The sequence below is a fragment of the Apostichopus japonicus genome, chromosome 8 (genome assembly GCF_037975245.1).
Source record: "Apostichopus japonicus isolate 1M-3 chromosome 8, ASM3797524v1, whole genome shotgun sequence".
In the NCBI taxonomy this organism is placed as follows: Eukaryota; Metazoa; Echinodermata; class Holothuroidea; order Aspidochirotida; family Stichopodidae; genus Apostichopus; species Apostichopus japonicus.
Genome location: NC_092568.1, coordinates 38,406,010 through 38,430,846, shown reverse-complemented (window position 1 = coordinate 38,430,846; position 24,837 = coordinate 38,406,010). Strand labels below are relative to the sequence as shown.

At 44.0% G+C, this 24,837-nt stretch overlaps 29 non-coding genes and 1 pseudogene across 29 annotated transcripts; all 30 read right to left on the bottom strand.

Moving 5' to 3' along the window:
• Window positions 1-401: 401 nt before the first annotated feature.
• LOC139972608 (5S ribosomal RNA) lies at window positions 402-520 on the bottom strand. Its single transcript, XR_011795013.1, has one exon. It is a non-coding gene; the product is annotated as a 5S ribosomal RNA (ribosomal RNA).
• A 717-nt stretch (window positions 521-1,237) lies between these two features.
• LOC139972607 (5S ribosomal RNA) lies at window positions 1,238-1,356 on the bottom strand. Its single transcript, XR_011795012.1, has one exon. It is a non-coding gene; the product is annotated as a 5S ribosomal RNA (ribosomal RNA).
• A 717-nt stretch (window positions 1,357-2,073) lies between these two features.
• LOC139972606 (5S ribosomal RNA) lies at window positions 2,074-2,192 on the bottom strand. Its single transcript, XR_011795011.1, has one exon. It is a non-coding gene; the product is annotated as a 5S ribosomal RNA (ribosomal RNA).
• A 718-nt stretch (window positions 2,193-2,910) lies between these two features.
• LOC139972605 (5S ribosomal RNA) lies at window positions 2,911-3,029 on the bottom strand. The gene has a single exon (XR_011795010.1). It is a non-coding gene; the product is annotated as a 5S ribosomal RNA (ribosomal RNA).
• A 717-nt stretch (window positions 3,030-3,746) lies between these two features.
• On the bottom strand, window positions 3,747-3,865 carry LOC139972604 (5S ribosomal RNA). The gene has a single exon (XR_011795009.1). It is a non-coding gene; the product is annotated as a 5S ribosomal RNA (ribosomal RNA).
• A 718-nt stretch (window positions 3,866-4,583) lies between these two features.
• Window positions 4,584-4,702, bottom strand: LOC139972602 (5S ribosomal RNA). The gene has a single exon (XR_011795008.1). It is a non-coding gene; the product is annotated as a 5S ribosomal RNA (ribosomal RNA).
• Window positions 4,703-5,420: 718 nt separating this feature from the next.
• LOC139972601 (5S ribosomal RNA) lies at window positions 5,421-5,539 on the bottom strand. The gene has a single exon (XR_011795007.1). It is a non-coding gene; the product is annotated as a 5S ribosomal RNA (ribosomal RNA).
• A 715-nt stretch (window positions 5,540-6,254) lies between these two features.
• LOC139972600 (5S ribosomal RNA) lies at window positions 6,255-6,373 on the bottom strand. The gene has a single exon (XR_011795006.1). It is a non-coding gene; the product is annotated as a 5S ribosomal RNA (ribosomal RNA).
• Window positions 6,374-7,092: 719 nt separating this feature from the next.
• LOC139972598 (5S ribosomal RNA) lies at window positions 7,093-7,211 on the bottom strand. Its single transcript, XR_011795004.1, has one exon. It is a non-coding gene; the product is annotated as a 5S ribosomal RNA (ribosomal RNA).
• Window positions 7,212-7,928: 717 nt separating this feature from the next.
• Window positions 7,929-8,047, bottom strand: LOC139972597 (5S ribosomal RNA). The gene has a single exon (XR_011795002.1). It is a non-coding gene; the product is annotated as a 5S ribosomal RNA (ribosomal RNA).
• Window positions 8,048-8,765: 718 nt separating this feature from the next.
• LOC139972596 (5S ribosomal RNA) lies at window positions 8,766-8,884 on the bottom strand. The gene has a single exon (XR_011795001.1). It is a non-coding gene; the product is annotated as a 5S ribosomal RNA (ribosomal RNA).
• Window positions 8,885-9,601: 717 nt separating this feature from the next.
• On the bottom strand, window positions 9,602-9,721 carry LOC139972655 (5S ribosomal RNA). Its single transcript, XR_011795063.1, has one exon. It is a non-coding gene; the product is annotated as a 5S ribosomal RNA (ribosomal RNA).
• Window positions 9,722-10,422: 701 nt separating this feature from the next.
• LOC139972595 (5S ribosomal RNA) lies at window positions 10,423-10,541 on the bottom strand. The gene has a single exon (XR_011795000.1). It is a non-coding gene; the product is annotated as a 5S ribosomal RNA (ribosomal RNA).
• Window positions 10,542-11,259: 718 nt separating this feature from the next.
• On the bottom strand, window positions 11,260-11,380 carry LOC139972671 (5S ribosomal RNA; annotated as a pseudogene).
• Window positions 11,381-12,093: 713 nt separating this feature from the next.
• On the bottom strand, window positions 12,094-12,212 carry LOC139972594 (5S ribosomal RNA). The gene has a single exon (XR_011794999.1). It is a non-coding gene; the product is annotated as a 5S ribosomal RNA (ribosomal RNA).
• A 716-nt stretch (window positions 12,213-12,928) lies between these two features.
• Window positions 12,929-13,047, bottom strand: LOC139972593 (5S ribosomal RNA). Its single transcript, XR_011794998.1, has one exon. It is a non-coding gene; the product is annotated as a 5S ribosomal RNA (ribosomal RNA).
• A 718-nt stretch (window positions 13,048-13,765) lies between these two features.
• On the bottom strand, window positions 13,766-13,884 carry LOC139972591 (5S ribosomal RNA). The gene has a single exon (XR_011794997.1). It is a non-coding gene; the product is annotated as a 5S ribosomal RNA (ribosomal RNA).
• Window positions 13,885-14,598: 714 nt separating this feature from the next.
• LOC139972590 (5S ribosomal RNA) lies at window positions 14,599-14,717 on the bottom strand. Its single transcript, XR_011794996.1, has one exon. It is a non-coding gene; the product is annotated as a 5S ribosomal RNA (ribosomal RNA).
• Window positions 14,718-15,433: 716 nt separating this feature from the next.
• Window positions 15,434-15,552, bottom strand: LOC139972589 (5S ribosomal RNA). The gene has a single exon (XR_011794995.1). It is a non-coding gene; the product is annotated as a 5S ribosomal RNA (ribosomal RNA).
• Window positions 15,553-16,269: 717 nt separating this feature from the next.
• LOC139972588 (5S ribosomal RNA) lies at window positions 16,270-16,388 on the bottom strand. The gene has a single exon (XR_011794994.1). It is a non-coding gene; the product is annotated as a 5S ribosomal RNA (ribosomal RNA).
• Window positions 16,389-17,101: 713 nt separating this feature from the next.
• On the bottom strand, window positions 17,102-17,220 carry LOC139972586 (5S ribosomal RNA). Its single transcript, XR_011794992.1, has one exon. It is a non-coding gene; the product is annotated as a 5S ribosomal RNA (ribosomal RNA).
• Window positions 17,221-17,937: 717 nt separating this feature from the next.
• On the bottom strand, window positions 17,938-18,056 carry LOC139972585 (5S ribosomal RNA). Its single transcript, XR_011794991.1, has one exon. It is a non-coding gene; the product is annotated as a 5S ribosomal RNA (ribosomal RNA).
• A 714-nt stretch (window positions 18,057-18,770) lies between these two features.
• LOC139972584 (5S ribosomal RNA) lies at window positions 18,771-18,889 on the bottom strand. The gene has a single exon (XR_011794990.1). It is a non-coding gene; the product is annotated as a 5S ribosomal RNA (ribosomal RNA).
• A 716-nt stretch (window positions 18,890-19,605) lies between these two features.
• LOC139972583 (5S ribosomal RNA) lies at window positions 19,606-19,724 on the bottom strand. Its single transcript, XR_011794989.1, has one exon. It is a non-coding gene; the product is annotated as a 5S ribosomal RNA (ribosomal RNA).
• Window positions 19,725-20,442: 718 nt separating this feature from the next.
• Window positions 20,443-20,561, bottom strand: LOC139972582 (5S ribosomal RNA). Its single transcript, XR_011794988.1, has one exon. It is a non-coding gene; the product is annotated as a 5S ribosomal RNA (ribosomal RNA).
• Window positions 20,562-21,277: 716 nt separating this feature from the next.
• Window positions 21,278-21,396, bottom strand: LOC139972580 (5S ribosomal RNA). The gene has a single exon (XR_011794987.1). It is a non-coding gene; the product is annotated as a 5S ribosomal RNA (ribosomal RNA).
• A 716-nt stretch (window positions 21,397-22,112) lies between these two features.
• LOC139972579 (5S ribosomal RNA) lies at window positions 22,113-22,231 on the bottom strand. The gene has a single exon (XR_011794986.1). It is a non-coding gene; the product is annotated as a 5S ribosomal RNA (ribosomal RNA).
• A 716-nt stretch (window positions 22,232-22,947) lies between these two features.
• Window positions 22,948-23,066, bottom strand: LOC139972578 (5S ribosomal RNA). Its single transcript, XR_011794985.1, has one exon. It is a non-coding gene; the product is annotated as a 5S ribosomal RNA (ribosomal RNA).
• Window positions 23,067-23,782: 716 nt separating this feature from the next.
• Window positions 23,783-23,901, bottom strand: LOC139972577 (5S ribosomal RNA). Its single transcript, XR_011794984.1, has one exon. It is a non-coding gene; the product is annotated as a 5S ribosomal RNA (ribosomal RNA).
• A 716-nt stretch (window positions 23,902-24,617) lies between these two features.
• LOC139972576 (5S ribosomal RNA) lies at window positions 24,618-24,736 on the bottom strand. The gene has a single exon (XR_011794983.1). It is a non-coding gene; the product is annotated as a 5S ribosomal RNA (ribosomal RNA).
• Window positions 24,737-24,837: the final 101 nt, after the last annotated feature.

Below are 24,837 nucleotides of genomic sequence, written 5' to 3'. Positions count from 1 at the left end.
ATCGACCTAATTTGTGCATCACATTTACTTCCTTTTGTGTACTCCGACATCCAAGCCACAAAAAACGAGAGATTTTGTTTGAGAACATATCAAGAAAGATGTTCTCCCGTTTCTTTTCGGCACTTTTCCTGAGGGAGAACACTCGTGCGTGCGTGCATGCATGCATGCGGAATGATATAGCCCTAATGATACACTTGTCTCGAATTAAAGGGGGCTGGAGAAAAACTTGTGATTGCAATGATCAGGTCACAACAATAGTGGTATATGGCAAGTCAATGTCTTCAACGGTGGTGGTGAGGGGGGGGGGGAGGGACTTTTCATAACAATGACAGGATAAAAGAATAGTGAAAAAGAAATAAAGAAAGAAAGGGTGCGGAGTTGTGGGTGAGGAAAAATGAAAAAGTCTACGGCACCTAGTATTCCCAGGCGGTCACCCATCCAAGTACTGACTAGGCTCGACGCTGCTTGACTTCGGTGATCGGACGAGAACCGGTATATTCAACGTGATATGGTCGTAGACATTAGAATGGTGAAATTTAAGCTTTTTATACCCGCCCGCCCCGAGACTTATTTTGCAAAGTTGGATGTTCAACTCTAGACCACCTATATGGTTACTTATCCCATTAAACTAAATAATGTGCATGTTTTTATATGACTTGAGAAGCTATATGGTAGCATATACGCCCGGATATGATTGCCCCAATGACTGACGCACGCACGCACACTCACACTGAGAGTCTGAAGCTAGCCACGTTCGTCCGACTTGTGAACAAACCTCTTAACATAGTGTTCGTACGCTGCTCATGGGAAGCCTAAAGTGGTCTAAAATTGCCTCAATCGACCTAATTTGTGCATCACATTTACTTCCTTTTGTGTACTCCGACATCCAAGCCACAAAAAACGAGAGATTTTGTTTGAGAACATATCAAGAAAGATGTTCTCCCGTTTCTTTTCGGCACTTTTCCTGAGGGAGAACACTCGTGCGTGCGTGCATGCATGCATGCGGAATGATATAGCCCTAATGATACACTTGTCTCGAATTAAAGGGGGCTGGAGAAAAACTTGTGATTGCAATGATCAGGTCACAACAATAGTGGTATATGGCAAGTCAATGTCTTCAACGGTGGTGGTGAGGGGGGGGGGGAGGGACTTTTCATAACAATGACAGGATAAAAGAATAGTGAAAAAGAAATAAAGAAAGAAAGGGTGCGGAGTTGTGGGTGAGGAAAAATGAAAAAGTCTACGGCACCTAGTATTCCCAGGCGGTCACCCATCCAAGTACTGACTAGGCTCGACGCTGCTTGACTTCGGTGATCGGACGAGAACCGGTATATTCAACGTGATATGGTCGTAGACATTAGAATGGTGAAATTTAAGCTTTTTATACCCGCCCGCCCCGAGACTTATTTTGCAAAGTTGGATGTTCAACTCTAGACCACCTATATGGTTACTTATCCCATTAAACTAAATAATGTGCATGTTTTTATATGACTTGAGAAGCTATATGGTAGCATATACGCCCGGATATGATTGCCCCAATGACTGACGCACGCACGCACACTCACACTGAGAGTCTGAAGCTAGCCACGTTCGTCCGACTTGTGAACAAACCTCTTAACATAGTGTTCGTACGCTGCTCATGGGAAGCCTAAAGTGGTCTAAAATTGCCTCAATCGACCTAATTTGTGCATCACATTTACTTCCTTTTGTGTACTCCGACATCCAAGCCACAAAAAACGAGAGATTTTGTTTGAGAACATATCAAGAAAGATGTTCTCCCGTTTCTTTTCGGCACTTTTCCTGAGGGAGAACACTCGTGCGTGCGTGCATGCATGCATGCGGAATGATATAGCCCTAATGATACACTTGTCTCGAATTAAAGGGGGCTGGAGAAAAACTTGTGATTGCAATGATCAGGTCACAACAATAGTGGTATATGGCAAGTCAATGTCTTCAACGGTGGTGGTGAGGGGGGGGGGGAGGGACTTTTCATAACAATGACAGGATAAAAGAATAGTGAAAAAGAAATAAAGAAAGAAAGGGTGCGGAGTTGTGGGTGAGGAAAAATGAAAAAGTCTACGGCACCTAGTATTCCCAGGCGGTCACCCATCCAAGTACTGACTAGGCTCGACGCTGCTTGACTTCGGTGATCGGACGAGAACCGGTATATTCAACGTGATATGGTCGTAGACATTAGAATGGTGAAATTTAAGCTTTTTATACCCGCCCGCCCCGAGACTTATTTTGCAAAGTTGGATGTTCAACTCTAGACCACCTATATGGTTACTTATCCCATTAAACTAAATAATGTGCATGTTTTTATATGACTTGAGAAGCTATATGGTAGCATATACGCCCGGATATGATTGCCCCAATGACTGACGCACGCACGCACACTCACACTGAGAGTCTGAAGCTAGCCACGTTCGTCCGACTTGTGAACAAACCTCTTAACATAGTGTTCGTACGCTGCTCATGGGAAGCCTAAAGTGGTCTAAAATTGCCTCAATCGACCTAATTTGTGCATCACATTTACTTCCTTTTGTGTACTCCGACATCCAAGCCACAAAAAACGAGAGATTTTGTTTGAGAACATATCAAGAAAGATGTTCTCCCGTTTCTTTTCGGCACTTTTCCTGAGGGAGAACACTCGTGCGTGCGTGCATGCATGCATGCGGAATGATATAGCCCTAATGATACACTTGTCTCGAATTAAAGGGGGCTGGAGAAAAACTTGTGATTGCAATGATCAGGTCACAACAATAGTGGTATATGGCAAGTCAATGTCTTCAACGGTGGTGGTGAGGGGGGGGGGGGAGGGACTTTTCATAACAATGACAGGATAAAAGAATAGTGAAAAAGAAATAAAGAAAGAAAGGGTGCGGAGTTGTGGGTGAGGAAAAATGAAAAAGTCTACGGCACCTAGTATTCCCAGGCGGTCACCCATCCAAGTACTGACTAGGCTCGACGCTGCTTGACTTCGGTGATCGGACGAGAACCGGTATATTCAACGTGATATGGTCGTAGACATTAGAATGGTGAAATTTAAGCTTTTTATACCCGCCCGCCCCGAGACTTATTTTGCAAAGTTGGATGTTCAACTCTAGACCACCTATATGGTTACTTATCCCATTAAACTAAATAATGTGCATGTTTTTATATGACTTGAGAAGCTATATGGTAGCATATACGCCCGGATATGATTGCCCCAATGACTGACGCACGCACGCACACTCACACTGAGAGTCTGAAGCTAGCCACGTTCGTCCGACTTGTGAACAAACCTCTTAACATAGTGTTCGTACGCTGCTCATGGGAAGCCTAAAGTGGTCTAAAATTGCCTCAATCGACCTAATTTGTGCATCACATTTACTTCCTTTTGTGTACTCCGACATCCAAGCCACAAAAAACGAGAGATTTTGTTTGAGAACATATCAAGAAAGATGTTCTCCCGTTTCTTTTCGGCACTTTTCCTGAGGGAGAACACTCGTGCGTGCGTGCATGCATGCATGCGGAATGATATAGCCCTAATGATACACTTGTCTCGAATTAAAGGGGGCTGGAGAAAAACTTGTGATTGCAATGATCAGGTCACAACAATAGTGGTATATGGCAAGTCAATGTCTTCAACGGTGGTGGTGAGGGGGGGGGGGAGGGACTTTTCATAACAATGACAGGATAAAAGAATAGTGAAAAAGAAATAAAGAAAGAAAGGGTGCGGAGTTGTGGGTGAGGAAAAATGAAAAAGTCTACGGCACCTAGTATTCCCAGGCGGTCACCCATCCAAGTACTGACTAGGCTCGACGCTGCTTGACTTCGGTGATCGGACGAGAACCGGTATATTCAACGTGATATGGTCGTAGACATTAGAATGGTGAAATTTAAGCTTTTTATACCCGCCCGCCCCGAGACTTATTTTGCAAAGTTGGATGTTCAACTCTAGACCACCTATATGGTTACTTATCCCATTAAACTAAATAATGTGCATGTTTTTATATGACTTGAGAAGCTATATGGTAGCATATACGCCCGGATATGATTGCCCCAATGACTGACGCACGCACGCACACTCACACTGAGAGTCTGAAGCTAGCCACGTTCGTCCGACTTGTGAACAAACCTCTTAACATAGTGTTCGTACGCTGCTCATGGGAAGCCTAAAGTGGTCTAAAATTGCCTCAATCGACCTAATTTGTGCATCACATTTACTTCCTTTTGTGTACTCCGACATCCAAGCCACAAAAAACGAGAGATTTTGTTTGAGAACATATCAAGAAAGATGTTCTCCCGTTTCTTTTCGGCACTTTTCCTGAGGGAGAACACTCGTGCGTGCGTGCATGCATGCATGCGGAATGATATAGCCCTAATGATACACTTGTCTCGAATTAAAGGGGGCTGGAGAAAAACTTGTGATTGCAATGATCAGGTCACAACAATAGTGGTATATGGCAAGTCAATGTCTTCAACGGTGGTGGTGAGGGGGGGGGGGGAGGGACTTTTCATAACAATGACAGGATAAAAGAATAGTGAAAAAGAAATAAAGAAAGAAAGGGTGCGGAGTTGTGGGTGAGGAAAAATGAAAAAGTCTACGGCACCTAGTATTCCCAGGCGGTCACCCATCCAAGTACTGACTAGGCTCGACGCTGCTTGACTTCGGTGATCGGACGAGAACCGGTATATTCAACGTGATATGGTCGTAGACATTAGAATGGTGAAATTTAAGCTTTTTATACCCGCCCGCCCCGAGACTTATTTTGCAAAGTTGGATGTTCAACTCTAGACCACCTATATGGTTACTTATCCCATTAAACTAAATAATGTGCATGTTTTTATATGACTTGAGAAGCTATATGGTAGCATATACGCCCGGATATGATTGCCCCAATGACTGACGCACGCACGCACACTCACACTGAGAGTCTGAAGCTAGCCACGTTCGTCCGACTTGTGAACAAACCTCTTAACATAGTGTTCGTACGCTGCTCATGGGAAGCCTAAAGTGGTCTAAAATTGCCTCAATCGACCTAATTTGTGCATCACATTTACTTCCTTTTGTGTACTCCGACATCCAAGCCACAAAAAACGAGAGATTTTGTTTGAGAACATATCAAGAAAGATGTTCTCCCGTTTCTTTTCGGCACTTTTCCTGAGGGAGAACACTCGTGCGTGCGTGCATGCATGCATGCGGAATGATATAGCCCTAATGATACACTTGTCTCGAATTAAAGGGGGCTGGAGAAAAACTTGTGATTGCAATGATCAGGTCACAACAATAGTGGTATATGGCAAGTCAATGTCTTCAACGGTGGTGGTGAGGGGGGGGGGGGAGGGACTTTTCATAACAATGACAGGATAAAAGAATAGTGAAAAAGAAATAAAGAAAGAAAGGGTGCGGAGTTGTGGGTGAGGAAAAATGAAAAAGTCTACGGCACCTAGTATTCCCAGGCGGTCACCCATCCAAGTACTGACTAGGCTCGACGCTGCTTGACTTCGGTGATCGGACGAGAACCGGTATATTCAACGTGATATGGTCGTAGACATTAGAATGGTGAAATTTAAGCTTTTTATACCCGCCCGCCCCGAGACTTATTTTGCAAAGTTGGATGTTCAACTCTAGACCACCTATATGGTTACTTATCCCATTAAACTAAATAATGTGCATGTTTTTATATGACTTGAGAAGCTATATGGTAGCATATACGCCCGGATATGATTGCCCCAATGACTGACGCACGCACGCACACTCACACTGAGAGTCTGAAGCTAGCCACGTTCGTCCGACTTGTGAACAAACCTCTTAACATAGTGTTCGTACGCTGCTCATGGGAAGCCTAAAGTGGTCTAAAATTGCCTCAATCGACCTAATTTGTGCATCACATTTACTTCCTTTTGTCTCCGACATCCAAGCCACAAAAAACGAGAGATTTTGTTTGAGAACATATCAAGAAAGATGTTCTCCCGTTTCTTTTCGGCACTTTTCCTGAGGGAGAACACTCGTGCGTGCGTGCATGCATGCATGCGGAATGATATAGCCCTAATGATACACTTGTCTCGAATTAAAGGGGGCTGGAGAAAAACTTGTGATTGCAATGATCAGGTCACAACAATAGTGGTATATGGCAAGTCAATGTCTTCAACGGTGGTGGTGAGGGGGGGGGGGGAGGGACTTTTCATAACAATGACAGGATAAAAGAATAGTGAAAAAGAAATAAAGAAAGAAAGGGTGCGGAGTTGTGGGTGAGGAAAAATGAAAAAGTCTACGGCACCTAGTATTCCCAGGCGGTCACCCATCCAAGTACTGACTAGGCTCGACGCTGCTTGACTTCGGTGATCGGACGAGAACCGGTATATTCAACGTGATATGGTCGTAGACATTAGAATGGTGAGAATTTAAGCTTTTTATACCCGCCCGCCCCGAGACTTATTTTGCAAAGTTGGATGTTCAACTCTAGACCACCTATATGGTTACTTATCCCATTAAACTAAATAATGTGCATGTTTTTATATGACTTGAGAAGCTATATGGTAGCATATACGCCCGGATATGATTGCCCCAATGACTGACGCACGCACGCACACTCACACTGAGAGTCTGAAGCTAGCCACGTTCGTCCGACTTGTGAACAAACCTCTTAACATAGTGTTCGTACGCTGCTCATGGGAAGCCTAAAGTGGTCTAAAATTGCCTCAATCGACCTAATTTGTGCATCACATTTACTTCCTTTTGTGTACTCCGACATCCAAGCCACAAAAAACGAGAGATTTTGTTTGAGAACATATCAAGAAAGATGTTCTCCCGTTTCTTTTCGGCACTTTTCCTGAGGGAGAACACTCGTGCGTGCGTGCATGCATGCATGCGGAATGATATAGCCCTAATGATACACTTGTCTCGAATTAAAGGGGGCTGGAGAAAAACTTGTGATTGCAATGATCAGGTCACAACAATAGTGGTATATGGCAAGTCAATGTCTTCAACGGTGGTGGTGAGGGGGGGGGGGGAGGGACTTTTCATAACAATGACAGGATAAAAGAATAGTGAAAAAGAAATAAAGAAAGAAAGGGTGCGGAGTTGTGGGTGAGGAAAAATGAAAAAGTCTACGGCACCTAGTATTCCCAGGCGGTCACCCATCCAAGTACTGACTAGGCTCGACGCTGCTTGACTTCGGTGATCGGACGAGAACCGGTATATTCAACGTGATATGGTCGTAGACATTAGAATGGTGAAATTTAAGCTTTTTATACCCGCCCGCCCCGAGACTTATTTTGCAAAGTTGGATGTTCAACTCTAGACCACCTATATGGTTACTTATCCCATTAAACTAAATAATGTGCATGTTTTTATATGACTTGAGAAGCTATATGGTAGCATATACGCCCGGATATGATTGCCCCAATGACTGACGCACGCACGCACACTCACACTGAGAGTCTGAAGCTAGCCACGTTCGTCCGACTTGTGAACAAACCTCTTAACATAGTGTTCGTACGCTGCTCATGGGAAGCCTAAAGTGGTCTAAAATTGCCTCAATCGACCTAATTTGTGCATCACATTTACTTCCTTTTGTGTACTCCGACATCCAAGCCACAAAAAACGAGAGATTTTGTTTGAGAACATATCAAGAAAGATGTTCTCCCGTTTCTTTTCGGCACTTTTCCTGAGGGAGAACACTCGTGCGTGCGTGCATGCATGCATGCGGAATGATATAGCCCTAATGATACACTTGTCTCGAATTAAAGGGGGCTGGAGAAAAACTTGTGATTGCAATGATCAGGTCACAACAATAGTGGTATATGGCAAGTCAATGTCTTCAACGGTGGTGGTGAGGGGGGGGGGGAGGGACTTTTCATAACAATGACAGGATAAAAGAATAGTGAAAAAGAAATAAAGAAAGAAAGGGTGCGGAGTTGTGGGTGAGGAAAAATGAAAAAGTCTACGGCACCTAGTATTCCCAGGCGGTCACCCATCCAAGTACTGACTAGGCTCGACGCTGCTTGACTTCGGTGATCGGACGAGAACCGGTATATTCAACGTGATATGGTCGTAGACATTAGAATGGTGAAATTTAAGCTTTTTATACCCGCCCGCCCCGAGACTTATTTTGCAAAGTTGGATGTTCAACTCTAGACCACCTATATGGTTACTTATCCCATTAAACTAAATAATGTGCATGTTTTTATATGACTTGAGAAGCTATATGGTAGCATATACGCCCGGATATGATTGCCCCAATGACTGACGCACGCACGCACACTCACACTGAGAGTCTGAAGCTAGCCACGTTCGTCCGACTTGTGAACAAACCTCTTAACATAGTGTTCGTACGCTGCTCATGGGAAGCCTAAAGTGGTCTAAAATTGCCTCAATCGACCTAATTTGTGCATCACATTTACTTCCTTTTGTGTACTCCGACATCCAAGCCACAAAAAACGAGAGATTTTGTTTGAGAACATATCAAGAAAGATGTTCTCCCGTTTCTTTTCGGCACTTTTCCTGAGGGAGAACACTCGTGCGTGCGTGCATGCATGCATGCGGAATGATATAGCCCTAATGATACACTTGTCTCGAATTAAAGGGGGCTGGAGAAAAACTTGTGATTGCAATGATCAGGTCACAACAATAGTGGTATATGGCAAGTCAATGTCTTCAACGGTGGTGGTGAGGGGGGGGGGGGAGGGACTTTTCATAACAATGACAGGATAAAAGAATAGTGAAAAAGAAATAAAGAAAGAAAGGGTGCGGAGTTGTGGGTGAGGAAAAATGAAAAAGTCTACGGCACCTAGTATTCCCAGGCGGTCACCCATCCAAGTACTGACTAGGCTCGACGCTGCTTGACTTCGGTGATCGGACGAGAACCGGTATATTCAACGTGATATGGTCGTAGACATTAGAATGGTGAAATTTAAGCTTTTTATACCCGCCCGCCCCGAGACTTATTTTGCAAAGTTGGATGTTCAACTCTAGACCACCTATATGGTTACTTATCCCATTAAACTAAATAATGTGCATGTTTTTATATGACTTGAGAAGCTATATGGTAGCATATACGCCCGGATATGATTGCCCCAATGACTGACGCACGCACGCACACTCACACTGAGAGTCTGAAGCTAGCCACGTTCGTCCGACTTGTGAACAAACCTCTTAACATAGTGTTCGTACGCTGCTCATGGGAAGCCTAAAGTGGTCTAAAATTGCCTCAATCGACCTAATTTGTGCATCACATTTACTTCCTTTTGTGTACTCCGACATCCAAGCCACAAAAAACGAGAGATTTTGTTTGAGAACATATCAAGAAAGATGTTCTCCCGTTTCTTTTCGGCACTTTTCCTGAGGGAGAACACTCGTGCGTGCGTGCATGCATGCATGCGGAATGATATAGCCCTAATGATACACTTGTCTCGAATTAAAGGGGGCTGGAGAAAAACTTGTGATTGCAATGATCAGGTCACAACAATAGTGGTATATGGCAAGTCAATGTCTTCAACGGTGGTGGTGAGGGGGGGGGGGAGGGACTTTTCATAACAATGACAGGATAAAAGAATAGTGAAAAAGAAATAAAGAAAGAAAGGGTGCGGAGTTGTGGGTGAGGAAAAATGAAAAAGTCTACGGCACCTAGTATTCCCAGGCGGTCACCCATCCAAGTACTGACTATGGCTCGACGCTGCTTGACTTCGGTGATCGGACGAGAACCGGTATATTCAACGTGATATGGTCGTAGACATTAGAATGGTGAAATTTAAGCTTTTTATACCCGCCCGCCCCCGAGACTTAATTTGCAAAGTTGGATGTTCAACTCTAGACCACCTATATGGTTACTTATCCCATTAAACTAAATAATGTGCATGTTTTTTATATGACTTGAGAAGCTATATGGTAGCATATACGCCCGGATATGATTGCCCCAATGACTGACGCACGCACGCACACTCACACTGAGAGTCTGAAGCTAGCCACGTTCGTCCGACTTGTGAACAAACCTCTTAACATAGTGTTCGTACGCTGCTCATGGGAAGCCTAAAGTGGTCTAAAATTGCCCTCAATCGACCTAATTTGTGCATCACATTTACTTCCTTTTGTGTACTCCGACATCCAAGCCACAAAAAACGAGAGATTTTGTTTGAGAACATATCAAGAAAGATGTTCTCCCGTTTCTTTTCGGGCACTTTTCCTGAGGGAGAACACTCGTGCGTGCGTGCATGCATGCATGCGGAATGATATAGCCCTAATGATACACTTGTCTCGAATTAAAGGGGGCTGGAGAAAAACTTGTGATTGCAATGATCAGGTCACAACAATAGTGGTATATGGCAAGTCAATGTCTTCAACGGTGGTGGTGAGGGGGGGGGGGGGAGGACTTTTCATAACAATGACAGGATAAAAGAATAGTGAAAAAGAGAGTTGTGGGTGAGGAAAAATGAAAAAGTCTACGGCACCTAGTATTCCCAGGCGGTCACCCATCCAAGTACTGACTAGGCTCGACGCTGCTTGACTTCGGTGATCGGACGAGAACCGGTATATTCAACGTGATATGGTCGTAGACATTAGAATGGTGAAATTTAAGCTTTTTATACCCGCCCGCCCCGAGACTTATTTTGCAAAGTTGGATGTTCAACTCTAGACGACCTATATGGTTACTTATCCCATTAAACTAAATAATGTGCATGTTTTTATATGACTTGAGAAGCTATATGGTAGCATATACGCCCGGATATGATTGCCCCAATGACTGACGCACGCACGCACACTCACACTGAGAGTCTGAAGCTAGCCACGTTTCGTCCGACTTGTGAACAAACCTCTTAACTAGTGTTCGTACGCTGCTCATGGGAAGCCTAAAGTGGTCTAAAAATTGCCTCAATCGACCTAATTTGTGCATCACATTTACTTCCTTTTGTGTACTCCGACATCCAAGCCACAAAAAACGAGAGATTTTGTTTGAGAACATATCAAGAAAGATGTTCTCCCGTTTCTTTTCGGCACTTTTCCTGAGGGAGAACACTCGTGCGTGCGTGCATGCATGCATGCGGAATGATATAGCCCTAATGATACACTTGTCTCGAATTAAAGGGGGCTGGAGAAAAACTTGTGATTGCAATGATCAGGTCACAACAATAGTGGTATATGGCAAGTCAATGTCTTCAACGGTGGTGGTGAGGGGGGGGGGGAGGGACTTTTCATAACAATGACAGGATAAAAGAATAGTGAAAAAGAAATAAAGAAAGAAAGGGTGCGGAGTTGTGGGTGAGGAAAAATGAAAAAGTCTACGGCAACTAGTAGTATTCCAGGCGGTCACCCATCCAAGTACTGACTAGGCTCGACGCTGCTTGACTTCGGTGATCGGACGAGAACCGGTATATTCAACGTGATATGGTCGTAGACATTAGAATGGTGAAATTTAAGCTTTTTATACCCGCCCGCCCCGAGACTTATTTTGCAAAGTTGGATGTTCAACTCTAGACCACCTATATGGTTACTTATCCCATTAAACTAATAATGTGCATGTTTTTATATGACTTGAGAAGCTATATGGTAGCATATACGCCCGGATATGATTGCCCCAATGACTGACGCACGCACGCACACTCACACTGAGAGTCTGAAGCTAGCCACGTTCGTCCGACTTGTGAACAAACCTCTTAACATAGTGTTCGTACGCTGCTCATGGGAAGCCTAAAGTGGTCTAAAATTGCCTCAATCGACCTAATTTGTGCATCACATTTACTTCCTTTTGTGTACTTCCGACATCCAAGCCACAAAAAACGAGAGATTTTGTTTGAGAACATATCAAGAAAGATGTTCTCCCGTTCTTTTCGGCACTTTTCCTGAGGGAGAACACTCGTGCGTGCGTGCATGCATGCATGCGGAATGATATAGCCCTAATGATACACTTGTCTCGAATTAAAGGGGGCTGGAGAAAAACTTGTGATTGCAATGATCAGGTCACAACAATAGTGGTATATGGCAAGTCAATGTCTTCACGGTGGTGGTGAGGGGGGGGGGAGGGACTTTCATAACAATGACAGGATAAAAGAATAGTGAAAAAGAAATAAAGAAAGAAAGGGTGCGGAGTTGTGGGTGAGGAAAAATGAAAAAGTCTACGGCACCTAGTATTCCCAGGCGGTCACCCATCCAAGTACTGACTAGGCTCGACGCTGCTTGACTTCGGTGATCGGACGAGAACCGGTATATTCAACGTGATATGGTCGTAGACATTAGCATGGTGAAATTTAAGCTTTTTATACCCGCCCGCCCCGAGACTTATTTTGCAAAGTTGGATGTTCAACTCTAGACGACCTATATGGTTACTTATCCCATTAAACTAAATAATGTGCATGTTTTTATATGACTTGAGAAGCTATATGGTAGCATATACGCCCGGATATGATTGCCCCAATGACTGACGCACGCACGCACACTCACACTGAGAGTCTGAAGCTAGCCACGTTCGTCCGACTTGTGAACAAACCTCTTAACATAGTGTTCGTACGCTGCTCATGGGAAGCCTAAAGTGGTCTAAAATTGCCTCAATCGACCTAATTTGTGCATCACATTTACTTCCTTTTGTGTACTCCGACATCCAAGCCACAAAAAACGAGAGATTTTGTTTGAGAACATATTCAAGAAAGATGTTCTCCCGTTTCTTTTCGGCACTTTTCCTGAGGGAGAACACTCGTGCGTGCGTGCATGCATGCATGCGGAATGATATAGCCCTAATGATACACTTGTCTCGAATTAAAGGGGGCTGGAGAAAAACTTGTGATTGCAATGATCAGGTCACAACAATAGTGGTATATGGCAAGTCAATGTCTTCAACGGTGGTGGTGAGGGGGGGGGAGGGACTTTTCATAACAATGACAGGATAAAAGAATAGTGAAAAAGAAATAAAGAAAGAAAGGGTGCGGAGTTGTGGGTGAGGAAAAATGAAAAAGTCTACGGCACCTAGTATTCCCAGGCGGTCACCCATCCAAGTACTGACTAGGCTCGACGCTGCTTGACTTCGGTGATCGGACGAGAACCGGTATATTCAACGTGATATGGTCGTAGACATTAGAATGGTGAAATTTAAGCTTTTTATACCCGCCCGCCCCGAGACTTATTTTGCAAAGTTGGATGTTCAACTCTAGACACCTATATGGTTACTTATCCCATTAAACTAAATAATGTGCATGTTTTTATATGACTTGAGAAGCTATATGGTAGCATATACGCCCGGATATGATTGCCCCAATGACTGACGCACGCACGCACACTCACACTGAGAGTCTGAAGCTAGCCACGTTCGTCCGACTTGTGAACAAACCTCTTAACATAGTGTTCGTACGCTGCTCATGGGAAGCCTAAAGTGGTCTAAAATTGCCTCAATCGACCTAATTTGTGCATCACATTTACTTCCTTTTGTGTACTCCGACATCCAAGCCACAAAAAACGAGAGATTTTGTTTGAGAACATATCAAGAAAGATGTTCTCCCGTTTCTTTTCGGCACTTTTCCTGAGGGAGAACACTCGTGCGTGCGTGCATGCATGCATGCGGAATGATATAGCCCTAATGATACACTTGTCTCGAATTAAAGGGGGCTGGAGAAAAAACTTGTGATTGCAATGATCAGGTCACAACAATAGTGGTATATGGCAAGTCAATGTCTTCAACGGTGGTGGTGAGGGGGGGGGGGGAGGGACTTTTCATAACAATGACAGGATAAAAGAATAGTGAAAAAGAAATAAAGAAAGAAAGGGTGCGGAGTTGTGGGTGAGGAAAAATGAAAAAGTCTACGGCACCTAGTATTCCCAGGCGGTCACCCATCCAAGTACTGACTAGGCTCGACGCTGCTTGACTTCGGTGATCGGACGAGAACCGGTATATTCAACGTGATATGGTCGTAGACATTAGAATGGTGAATTTAAGCTTTTTATACCCGCCCGCCCCGAGACTTATTTTGCAAAGTTGGATGTTCAACTCTAGACCACCTATATGGTTACTTATCCCATTAAACTAAATAATGTGCATGTTTTTATATGACTTGAGAAGCTATATGGTAGCATATACGCCCGGATATGATTGCCCCAATGACTGACGCACGCACGCACACTCACACTGAGAGTCTGAAGCTTAGAAGCTCTTCCGACTTGTGAACAAACCTCTTAACATAGTGTTCGTACGCTGCTCATGGGAAGCCTAAAGTGGTCTAAAATTGCCTCAATCGACCTAATTTGTGCATCACATTTACTTCCTTTTGTGTACTCCGACATCCAAGCCACAAAAAACGAGAGATTTTGTTTGAGAACATATCAAGAAAGATGTTCTCCCGTTTCTTTTCGGCACTTTTCCTGAGGGAGAACACTCGTGCGTGCGTGCATGCATGCATGCGGAATGATATAGCCCTAATGATACACTTGTCTCGAATTAAAGGGGGCTGGAGAAAAACTTGTGATTGCAATGATCAGGTCACAACAATAGTGGTATATGGCAAGTCAATGTCTTCAACGGTGGTGGTGAGGGGGGGGGGAGGGACTTTTCATAACAATGACAGGATAAAAGAATAGTGAAAAAGAAATAAAGAAAGAAAGGGTGCGGAGTTGTGGGTGAGGAAAAATGAAAAAGTCTACGGCACCTAGTATTCCCAGGCGGTCACCCATCCAAGTACTGACTAGGCTCGACGCTGCTTGACTTCGGTGATCGGACGAGAACCGGTATATTCAACGTGATATGGTCGTAGACATTAGAATGGTGAAATTTAAGCTTTTTATACCCGCCCGCCCCGAGACTTATTTTGCAAAGTTGGATGTTCAACTCTAGACCACCTATATGGTTACTTATCCCATTAAACTAAATAATGTGCATGTTTTTATATGACTTGAGAAGCTATATGGTAGCATATACGCCCGGATATGATTGCCCCAATGACTGACGCACGCACGCACACTCACACTGAGAGTCTGAAGCTAGCCACGTTCGTCCGACTTGTGAACAAACCTCTTAACATAGTGTTCGTACGCTGCTCATGGGAAGCCTAAAGTGGTCTAAAATTGCCTCAATCGACCTAATTTGTGCATCACATTTACTTCCTTTTGTGTACTCCGACATCCAAGCCACAAAAAACGAGAGATTTTGTTTGAGAACATATCAAGAAAGATGTTCTCCCGTTTCTTTTCGGCACTTTTCCTGAGGGAGAACACTCGTGCGTGCGTGCATGCATGCATGCGGAATGATATAGCCCTAATGATACACTTGTCTCGAATTAAAGGGGGCTGGAGAAAAACTTGTGATTGCAATGATCAGGTCACAACAATAGTGGTATATGGCAAGTCAATGTCTTCAACGGTGGTGGTGAGGGGGGGGGGAGGGACTTTTCATAACAATGACAGGATAAAAGAATAGTGAAAAAGAAATAAAGAAAGAAAGGGTGCGGAGTTGTGGGTGAGGAAAAATGAAAAAGTCTACGGCACCTAGTATTCCCAGGCGGTCACCCATCCAAGTACTGACTAGGCTCGACGCTGCTTGACTTCGGTGATCGGACGAGAACCGGTATATTCAACGTGATATGGTCGTAGACATTAGAATGGTGAAATTTAAGCTTTTTATACCCGCCCGCCCCGAGACTTATTTTGCAAAGTTGGATGTTCAACTCTAGACCACCTATATGGTTACTTATCCCATTAAACTAAATAATGTGCATGTTTTTATATGACTTGAGAAGCTATATGGTAGCATATACGCCCGGATATGATTGCCCCAATGACTGACGCACGCACGCACACTCACACTGAGAGTCTGAAGCTAGCCACGTTCGTCCGACTTGTGAACAAACCTCTTAACATAGTGTTCGTACGCTGCTCATGGGAAGCCTAAAGTGGTCTAAAATTGCCTCAATCGACCTAATTTGTGCATCACATTTACTTCCTTTTGTGTACTCCGACATCCAAGCCACAAAAAACGAGAGATTTTGTTTGAGAACATATCAAGAAAGATGTTCTCCCGTTTCTTTTCGGCACTTTTCCTGAGGGAGAACACTCGTGCGTGCGTGCGTGCATGCATGCGGAATGATATAGCCCTAATGATACACTTGTCTCGAATTAAAGGGGGCTGGAGAAAAACTTGTGATTGCAATGATCAGGTCACAACAATAGTGGTATATGGCAAGTCAATGTCTTCAACGGTGGTGGTGAGGGGGGGGGGGAGGGACTTTTCATAACAATGACAGGATAAAAGAATAGTGAAAAAGAAATAAAGAAAGAAAGGGTGCGGAGTTGTGGGTGAGGAAAAATGAAAAAGTCTACGGCACCTAGTATTCCCAGGCGGTCACCCATCCAAGTACTGACTAGGCTCGACGCTGCTTGACTTCGGTGATCGGACGAGAACCGGTATATTCAACGTGATATGGTCGTAGACATTAGAATGGTGAAATTTAAGCTTTTTATACCCGCCCGCCCCGAGACTTATTTTGCAAAGTTGGATGTTCAACTCTAGACCACCTATATGGTTACTTATCCCATTAAACTAAATAATGTGCATGTTTTTATATGACTTGAGAAGCTATATGGTAGCATATACGCCCGGATATGATTGCCCCAATGACTGACGCACGCACGCACACTCACACTGAGAGTCTGAAGCTAGCCACGTTCGTCCGACTTGTGAACAAACCTCTTAACATAGTGTTCGTACGCTGCTCATGGGAAGCCTAAAGTGGTCTAAAATTGCCTCAATCGACCTAATTTGTGCATCACATTTACTTCCTTTTGTGTACTCCGACATCCAAGCCACAAAAAACGAGAGATTTTGTTTGAGAACATATCAAGAAAGATGTTCTCCCGTTTCTTTTCGGCACTTTTCCTGAGGGAGAACACTCGTGCGTGCGTGCATGCATGCGGAATGATATAGCCCTAATGATACACTTGTCTCGAATTAAAGGGGGCTGGAGAAAAACTTGTGATTGCAATGATCAGGTCACAACAATAGTGGTATATGGCAAGTCAATGTCTTCAACGGTGGTGGTGAGGGGGGGGGGGAGGGACTTTTCATAACAATGACAGGATAAAAGAATAGTGAAAAAGAAATAAAGAAAGAAAGGGTGCGGAGTTGTGGGTGAGGAAAAATGAAAAAGTCTACGGCACCTAGTATTCCCAGGCGGTCACCCATCCAAGTACTGACTAGGCTCGACGCTGCTTGACTTCGGTGATCGGACGAGAACCGGTATATTCAACGTGATATGGTCGTAGACATTAGAATGGTGAAATTTAAGCTTTTTATACCCGCCCGCCCCGAGACTTATTTTGCAAAGTTGGATGTTCAACTCTAGACCACCTATATGGTTACTTATCCCATTAAACTAAATAATGTGCATGTTTTTATATGACTTGAGAAGCTATATGGTAGCATATACGCCCGGATATGATTGCCCCAATGACTGACGCACGCACGCACACTCACACTGAGAGTCTGAAGCTAGCCACGTTCGTCCGACTTGTGAACAAACCTCTTAACATAGTGTTCGTACGCTGCTCATGGGAAGCCTAAAGTGGTCTAAAATTGCCTCAATCGACCTAATTTGTGCATCACATTTACTTCCTTTTGTGTACTCCGACATCCAAGCCACAAAAAACGAGAGATTTTGTTTGAGAACATATCAAGAAAGATGTTCTCCCGTTTCTTTTCGGCACTTTTCCTGAGGGAGAACACTCGTGCGTGCGTGCATGCATGCATGCGGAATGATATAGCCCTAATGATACACTTGTCTCGAATTAAAGGGGGCTGGAGAAAAACTTGTGATTGCAATGATCAGGTCACAACAATAGTGGTATATGGCAAGTCAATGTCTTCAACGGTGGTGGTGAGGGGGGGGGGGAGGGACTTTTCATAACAATGACAGGATAAAAGAATAGTGAAAAAGAAATAAAGAAAGAAAGGGTGCGGAGTTGTGGGTGAGGAAAAATGAAAAAGTCTACGGCACCTAGTATTCCCAGGCGGTCACCCATCCAAGTACTGACTAGGCTCGACGCTGCTTGACTTCGGTGATCGGACGAGAACCGGTATATTCAACGTGATATGGTCGTAGACATTAGAATGGTGAAATTTAAGCTTTTTATACCCGCCCGCCCCGAGACTTATTTTGCAAAGTTGGATGTTCAACTCTAGACCACCTATATGGTTACTTATCCCATTAAACTAAATAATGTGCATGTTTTTATATGACTTGAGAAGCTATATGGTAGCATATACGCCCGGATATGATTGCCCCAATGACTGACGCACGCACGCACACTCACACTGAGAGTCTGAAGCTAGCCACGTTCGTCCGACTTGTGAACAAACCTCTTAACATAGTGTTCGTACGCTGCTCATGGGAAGCCTAAAGTGGTCTAAAATTGCCTCAATCGACCTAATTTGTGCATCACATTTACTTCCTTTTGTGTACTCCGACATCCAAGCCACAAAAAACGAGAGATTTTGTTTGAGAACATATCAAGAAAGATGTTCTCCCGTTTCTTTTCGGCACTTTTCCTGAGGGAGAACACTCGTGCGTGCGTGCATGCATGCGGAATGATATAGCCCTAATGATACACTTGTCTCGAATTAAAGGGGGCTGGAGAAAAACTTGTGATTGCAATGATCAGGTCACAACAATAGTGGTATATGGCAAGTCAATGTCTTCAACGGTGGTGGTGAGGGGGGGGGGGGAGGGACTTTTCATAACAATGACAGGATAAAAGAATAGTGAAAAAGAAATAAAGAAAGAAAGGGTGCGGAGTTGTGGGTGAGGAAAAATGAAAAAGTCTACGGCACCTAGTATTCCCAGGCGGTCACCCATCCAAGTACTGACTAGGCTCGACGCTGCTTGACTTCGGTGATCGGACGAGAACCGGTATATTCAACGTGATATGGTCGTAGACATTAGAATGGTGAAATTTAAGCTTTTTATACCCGCCCGCCCCGAGACTTATTTTGCAAAGTTGGATGTTCAACTCTAGACCACCTATATGGTTACTTATCCCATTAAACTAAATAATGTGCATGTTTTTATATGACTTGAGAAGCTATATGGTAGCATATACGCCCGGATATGATTGCCCCAATGACTGACGCACGCACGCACACTCACACTGAGAGTCTGAAGCTAGCCACGTTCGTCCGACTTGTGAACAAACCTCTTAACATAGTGTTCGTACGCTGCTCATGGGAAGCCTAAAGTGGTCTAAAATTGCCTCAATCGACCTAATTTGTGCATCACATTTACTTCCTTTTGTGTACTCCGACATCCAAGCCACAAAAAACGAGAGATTTTGTTTGAGAACATATCAAGAAAGATGTTCTCCCGTTTCTTTTCGGCACTTTTCCTGAGGGAGAACACTCGTGCGTGCGTGCATGCATGCATGCGGAATGATATAGCCCTAATGATACACTTGTCTCGAATTAAAGGGGGCTGGAGAAAAACTTGTGATTGCAATGATCAGGTCACAACAATAGTGGTATATGGCAAGTCAATGTCTTCAACGGTGGTGGTGAGGGGGGGGGGAGGGACTTTTCATAACAATGACAGGATAAAAGAATAGTGAAAAAGAAATAAAGAAAGAAAGGGTGCGGAGTTGTGGGTGAGGAAAAATGAAAAAGTCTACGGCACCTAGTATTCCCAGGCGGTCACCCATCCAAGTACTGACTAGGCTCGACGCTGCTTGACTTCGGTGATCGGACGAGAACCGGTATATTCAACGTGATATGGTCGTAGACATTAGAATGGTGAAATTTAAGCTTTTTATACCCGCCCGCCCCGAGACTTATTTTGCAAAGTTGGATGTTCAACTCTAGACCACCTATATGGTTACTTATCCCATTAAACTAAATAATGTGCATGTTTTTATATGACTTGAGAAGCTATATGGTAGCATATACGCCCGGATATGATTGCCCCAATGACTGACGCACGCACGCACACTCACACTGAGAGTCTGAAGCTAGCCACGTTCGTCCGACTTGTGAACAAACCTCTTAACATAGTGTTCGTACGCTGCTCATGGGAAGCCTAAAGTGGTCTAAAATTGCCTCAATCGACCTAATTTGTGCATCACATTTACTTCCTTTTGTGTACTCCGACATCCAAGCCACAAAAAACGAGAGATTTTGTTTGAGAACATATCAAGAAAGATGTTCTCCCGTTTCTTTTCGGCACTTTTCCTGAGGGAGAACACTCGTGCGTGCGTGCATGCATGCATGCGGAATGATATAGCCCTAATGATACACTTGTCTCGAATTAAAGGGGGCTGGAGAAAAACTTGTGATTGCAATGATCAGGTCACAACAATAGTGGTATATGGCAAGTCAATGTCTTCAACGGTGGTGGTGAGGGGGGGGGGGGAGGGACTTTTCATAACAATGACAGGATAAAAGAATAGTGAAAAAGAAATAAAGAAAGAAAGGGTGCGGAGTTGTGGGTGAGGAAAAATGAAAAAGTCTACGGCACCTAGTATTCCCAGGCGGTCACCCATCCAAGTACTGACTAGGCTCGACGCTGCTTGACTTCGGTGATCGGACGAGAACCGGTATATTCAACGTGATATGGTCGTAGACATTAGAATGGTGAAATTTAAGCTTTTTATACCCGCCCGCCCCGAGACTTATTTTGCAAAGTTGGATGTTCAACTCTAGACCACCTATATGGTTACTTATCCCATTAAACTAAATAATGTGCATGTTTTTATATGACTTGAGAAGCTATATGGTAGCATATACGCCCGGATATGATTGCCCCAATGACTGACGCACGCACGCACACTCACACTGAGAGTCTGAAGCTAGCCACGTTCGTCCGACTTGTGAACAAACCTCTTAACATAGTGTTCGTACGCTGCTCATGGGAAGCCTAAAGTGGTCTAAAATTGCCTCAATCGACCTAATTTGTGCATCACATTTACTTCCTTTTGTGTACTCCGACATCCAAGCCACAAAAAACGAGAGATTTTGTTTGAGAACATATCAAGAAAGATGTTCTCCCGTTTCTTTTCGGCACTTTTCCTGAGGGAGAACACTCGTGCGTGCGTGCATGCATGCATGCGGAATGATATAGCCCTAATGATACACTTGTCTCGAATTAAAGGGGGCTGGAGAAAAACTTGTGATTGCAATGATCAGGTCACAACAATAGTGGTATATGGCAAGTCAATGTCTTCAACGGTGGTGGTGAGGGGGGGGGGAGGGACTTTTCATAACAATGACAGGATAAAAGAATAGTGAAAAAGAAATAAAGAAAGAAAGGGTGCGGAGTTGTGGGTGAGGAAAAATGAAAAAGTCTACGGCACCTAGTATTCCCAGGCGGTCACCCATCCAAGTACTGACTAGGCTCGACGCTGCTTGACTTCGGTGATCGGACGAGAACCGGTATATTCAACGTGATATGGTCGTAGACATTAGAATGGTGAAATTTAAGCTTTTTATACCCGCCCGCCCCGAGACTTATTTTGCAAAGTTGGATGTTCAACTCTAGACCACCTATATGGTTACTTATCCCATTAAACTAAATAATGTGCATGTTTTTATATGACTTGAGAAGCTATATGGTAGCATATACGCCCGGATATGATTGCCCCAATGACTGACGCACGCACGCACACTCACACTGAGAGTCTGAAGCTAGCCACGTTCGTCCGACTTGTGAACAAACCTCTTAACATAGTGTTCGTACGCTGCTCATGGGAAGCCTAAAGTGGTCTAAAATTGCCTCAATCGACCTAATTTGTGCATCACATTTACTTCCTTTTGTGTACTCCGACATCCAAGCCACAAAAAACGAGAGATTTTGTTTGAGAACATATCAAGAAAGATGTTCTCCCGTTTCTTTTCGGCACTTTTCCTGAGGGAGAACACTCGTGCGTGCGTGCGTGCATGCATGCGGAATGATATAGCCCTAATGATACACTTGTCTCGAATTAAAGGGGGCTGGAGAAAAACTTGTGATTGCAATGATCAGGTCACAACAATAGTGGTATATGGCAAGTCAATGTCTTCAACGGTGGTGGTGAGGGGGGGGGGAGGGACTTTTCATAACAATGACAGGATAAAAGAATAGTGAAAAAGAAATAAAGAAAGAAAGGGTGCGGAGTTGTGGGTGAGGAAAAATGAAAAAGTCTACGGCACCTAGTATTCCCAGGCGGTCACCCATCCAAGTACTGACTAGGCTCGACGCTGCTTGACTTCGGTGATCGGACGAGAACCGGTATATTCAACGTGATATGGTCGTAGACATTAGAATGGTGAAATTTAAGCTTTTTATACCCGCCCGCCCCGAGACTTATTTTGCAAAGTTGGATGTTCAACTCTAGACCACCTATATGGTTACTTATCCCATTAAACTAAATAATGTGCATGTTTTTATATGACTTGAGAAGCTATATGGTAGCATATACGCCCGGATATGATTGCCCCAATGACTGACGCACGCACGCACACTCACACTGAGAGTCTGAAGCTAGCCACGTTCGTCCGACTTGTGAACAAACCTCTTAACATAGTGTTCGTACGCTGCTCATGGGAAGCCTAAAGTGGTCTAAAATTGCCTCAATCGACCTAATTTGTGCATCACATTTACTTCCTTTTGTGTACTCCGACATCCAAGCCACAAAAAACGAGAGATTTTGTTTGAGAACATATCAAGAAAGATGTTCTCCCGTTTCTTTTCGGCACTTTTCCTGAGGGAGAACACTCGTGCGTGCGTGCATGCATGCATGCGGAATGATATAGCCCTAATGATACACTTGTCTCGAATTAAAGGGGGCTGGAGAAAAACTTGTGATTGCAATGATCAGGTCACAACAATAGTGGTATATGGCAAGTCAATGTCTTCAACGGTGGTGGTGAGGGGGGGGGGAGGGACTTTTCATAACAATGACAGGATAAAAGAATAGTGAAAAAGAAATAAAGAAAGAAAGGGTGCGGAGTTGTGGGTGAGGAAAAATGAAAAAGTCTACGGCACCTAGTATTCCCAGGCGGTCACCCATCCAAGTACTGACTAGGCTCGACGCTGCTTGACTTCGGTGATCGGACGAGAACCGGTATATTCAACGTGATATGGTCGTAGACATTAGAATGGTGAAATTTAAGCTTTTTATACCCGCCCGCCCCGAGACTTATTTTGCAAAGTTGGATGTTCAACTCTAGACCACCTATATGGTTACTTATCCCATTAAACTAAATAATGTGCATGTTTTTATATGACTTGAGAAGCTATATGGTAGCATATACGCCCGGATATGATTGCCCCAATGACTGACGCACGCACGCACACTCACACTGAGAGTCTGAAGCTAGCCACGTTCGTCCGACTTGTGAACAAACCTCTTAACATAGTGTTCGTACGCTGCTCATGGGAAGCCTAAAGTGGTCTAAAATTGCCTCAATCGACCTAATTTGTGCATCACATTTACTTCCTTTTGTGTACTCCGACATCCAAGCCACAAAAAACGAGAGATTTTGTTTGAGAACATATCAAGAAAGATGTTCTCCCGTTTCTTTTCGGCACTTTTCCTGAGGGAGAACACTCGTGCGTGCGTGCATGCATGCATGCGGAATGATATAGCCCTAATGATACACTTGTCTCGAATTAAAGGGGGCTGGAGAAAAACTTGTGATTGCAATGATCAGGTCACAACAATAGTGGTATATGGCAAGTCAATGTCTTCAACGGTGGTGGTGAGGGGGGGGGGAGGGACTTTTCATAACAATGACAGGATAAAAGAATAGTGAAAAAGAAATAAAGAAAGAAAGGGTGCGGAGTTGTGGGTGAGGAAAAATGAAAAAGTCTACGGCACCTAGTATTCCCAGGCGGTCACCCATCCAAGTACTGACTAGGCTCGACGCTGCTTGACTTCGGTGATCGGACGAGAACCGGTATATTCAACGTGATATGGTCGTAGACATTAGAATGGTGAAATTTAAGCTTTTTATACCCGCCCGCCCCGAGACTTATTTTGCAAAGTTGGATGTTCAACTCTAGACCACCTATATGGTTACTTATCCCATTAAACTAAATAATGTGCATGTTTTTATATGACTTGAGAAGCTATATGGTAGCATATACGCCCGGATATGATTGCCCCAATGACTGACGCACGCACGCACACTCACACTGAGAGTCTGAAGCTAGCCACGTTCGTCCGACTTGTGAACAAACCTCTTAACATAGTGTTCGTACGCTGCTCATGGGAAGCCTAAAGTGGTCTAAAATTGCCTCAATCGACCTAATTTGTGCATCACATTTACTTCCTTTTGTGTACTCCGACATCCAAGCCACAAAAAACGAGAGATTTTGTTTGAGAACATATCAAGAAAGATGTTCTCCCGTTTCTTTTCGGCACTTTTCCTGAGGGAGAACACTCGTGCGTGCGTGCATGCATGCATGCGGAATGATATAGCCCTAATGATACACTTGTCTCGAATTAAAGGGGGCTGGAGAAAAACTTGTGATTGCAATGATCAGGTCACAACAATAGTGGTATATGGCAAGTCAATGTCTTCAACGGTGGTGGTGAGGGGGGGGGGAGGGACTTTTCATAACAATGACAGGATAAAAGAATAGTGAAAAAGAAATAAAGAAAGAAAGGGTGCGGAGTTGTGGGTGAGGAAAAATGAAAAAGTCTACGGCACCTAGTATTCCCAGGCGGTCACCCATCCAAGTACTGACTAGGCTCGACGCTGCTTGACTTCGGTGATCGGACGAGAACCGGTATATTCAACGTGATATGGTCGTAGACATTAGAATGGTGAAATTTAAGCTTTTTATACCCGCCCGCCCCGAGACTTATTTTGCAAAGTTGGATGTTCAACTCTAGACCACCTATATGGTTACTTATCC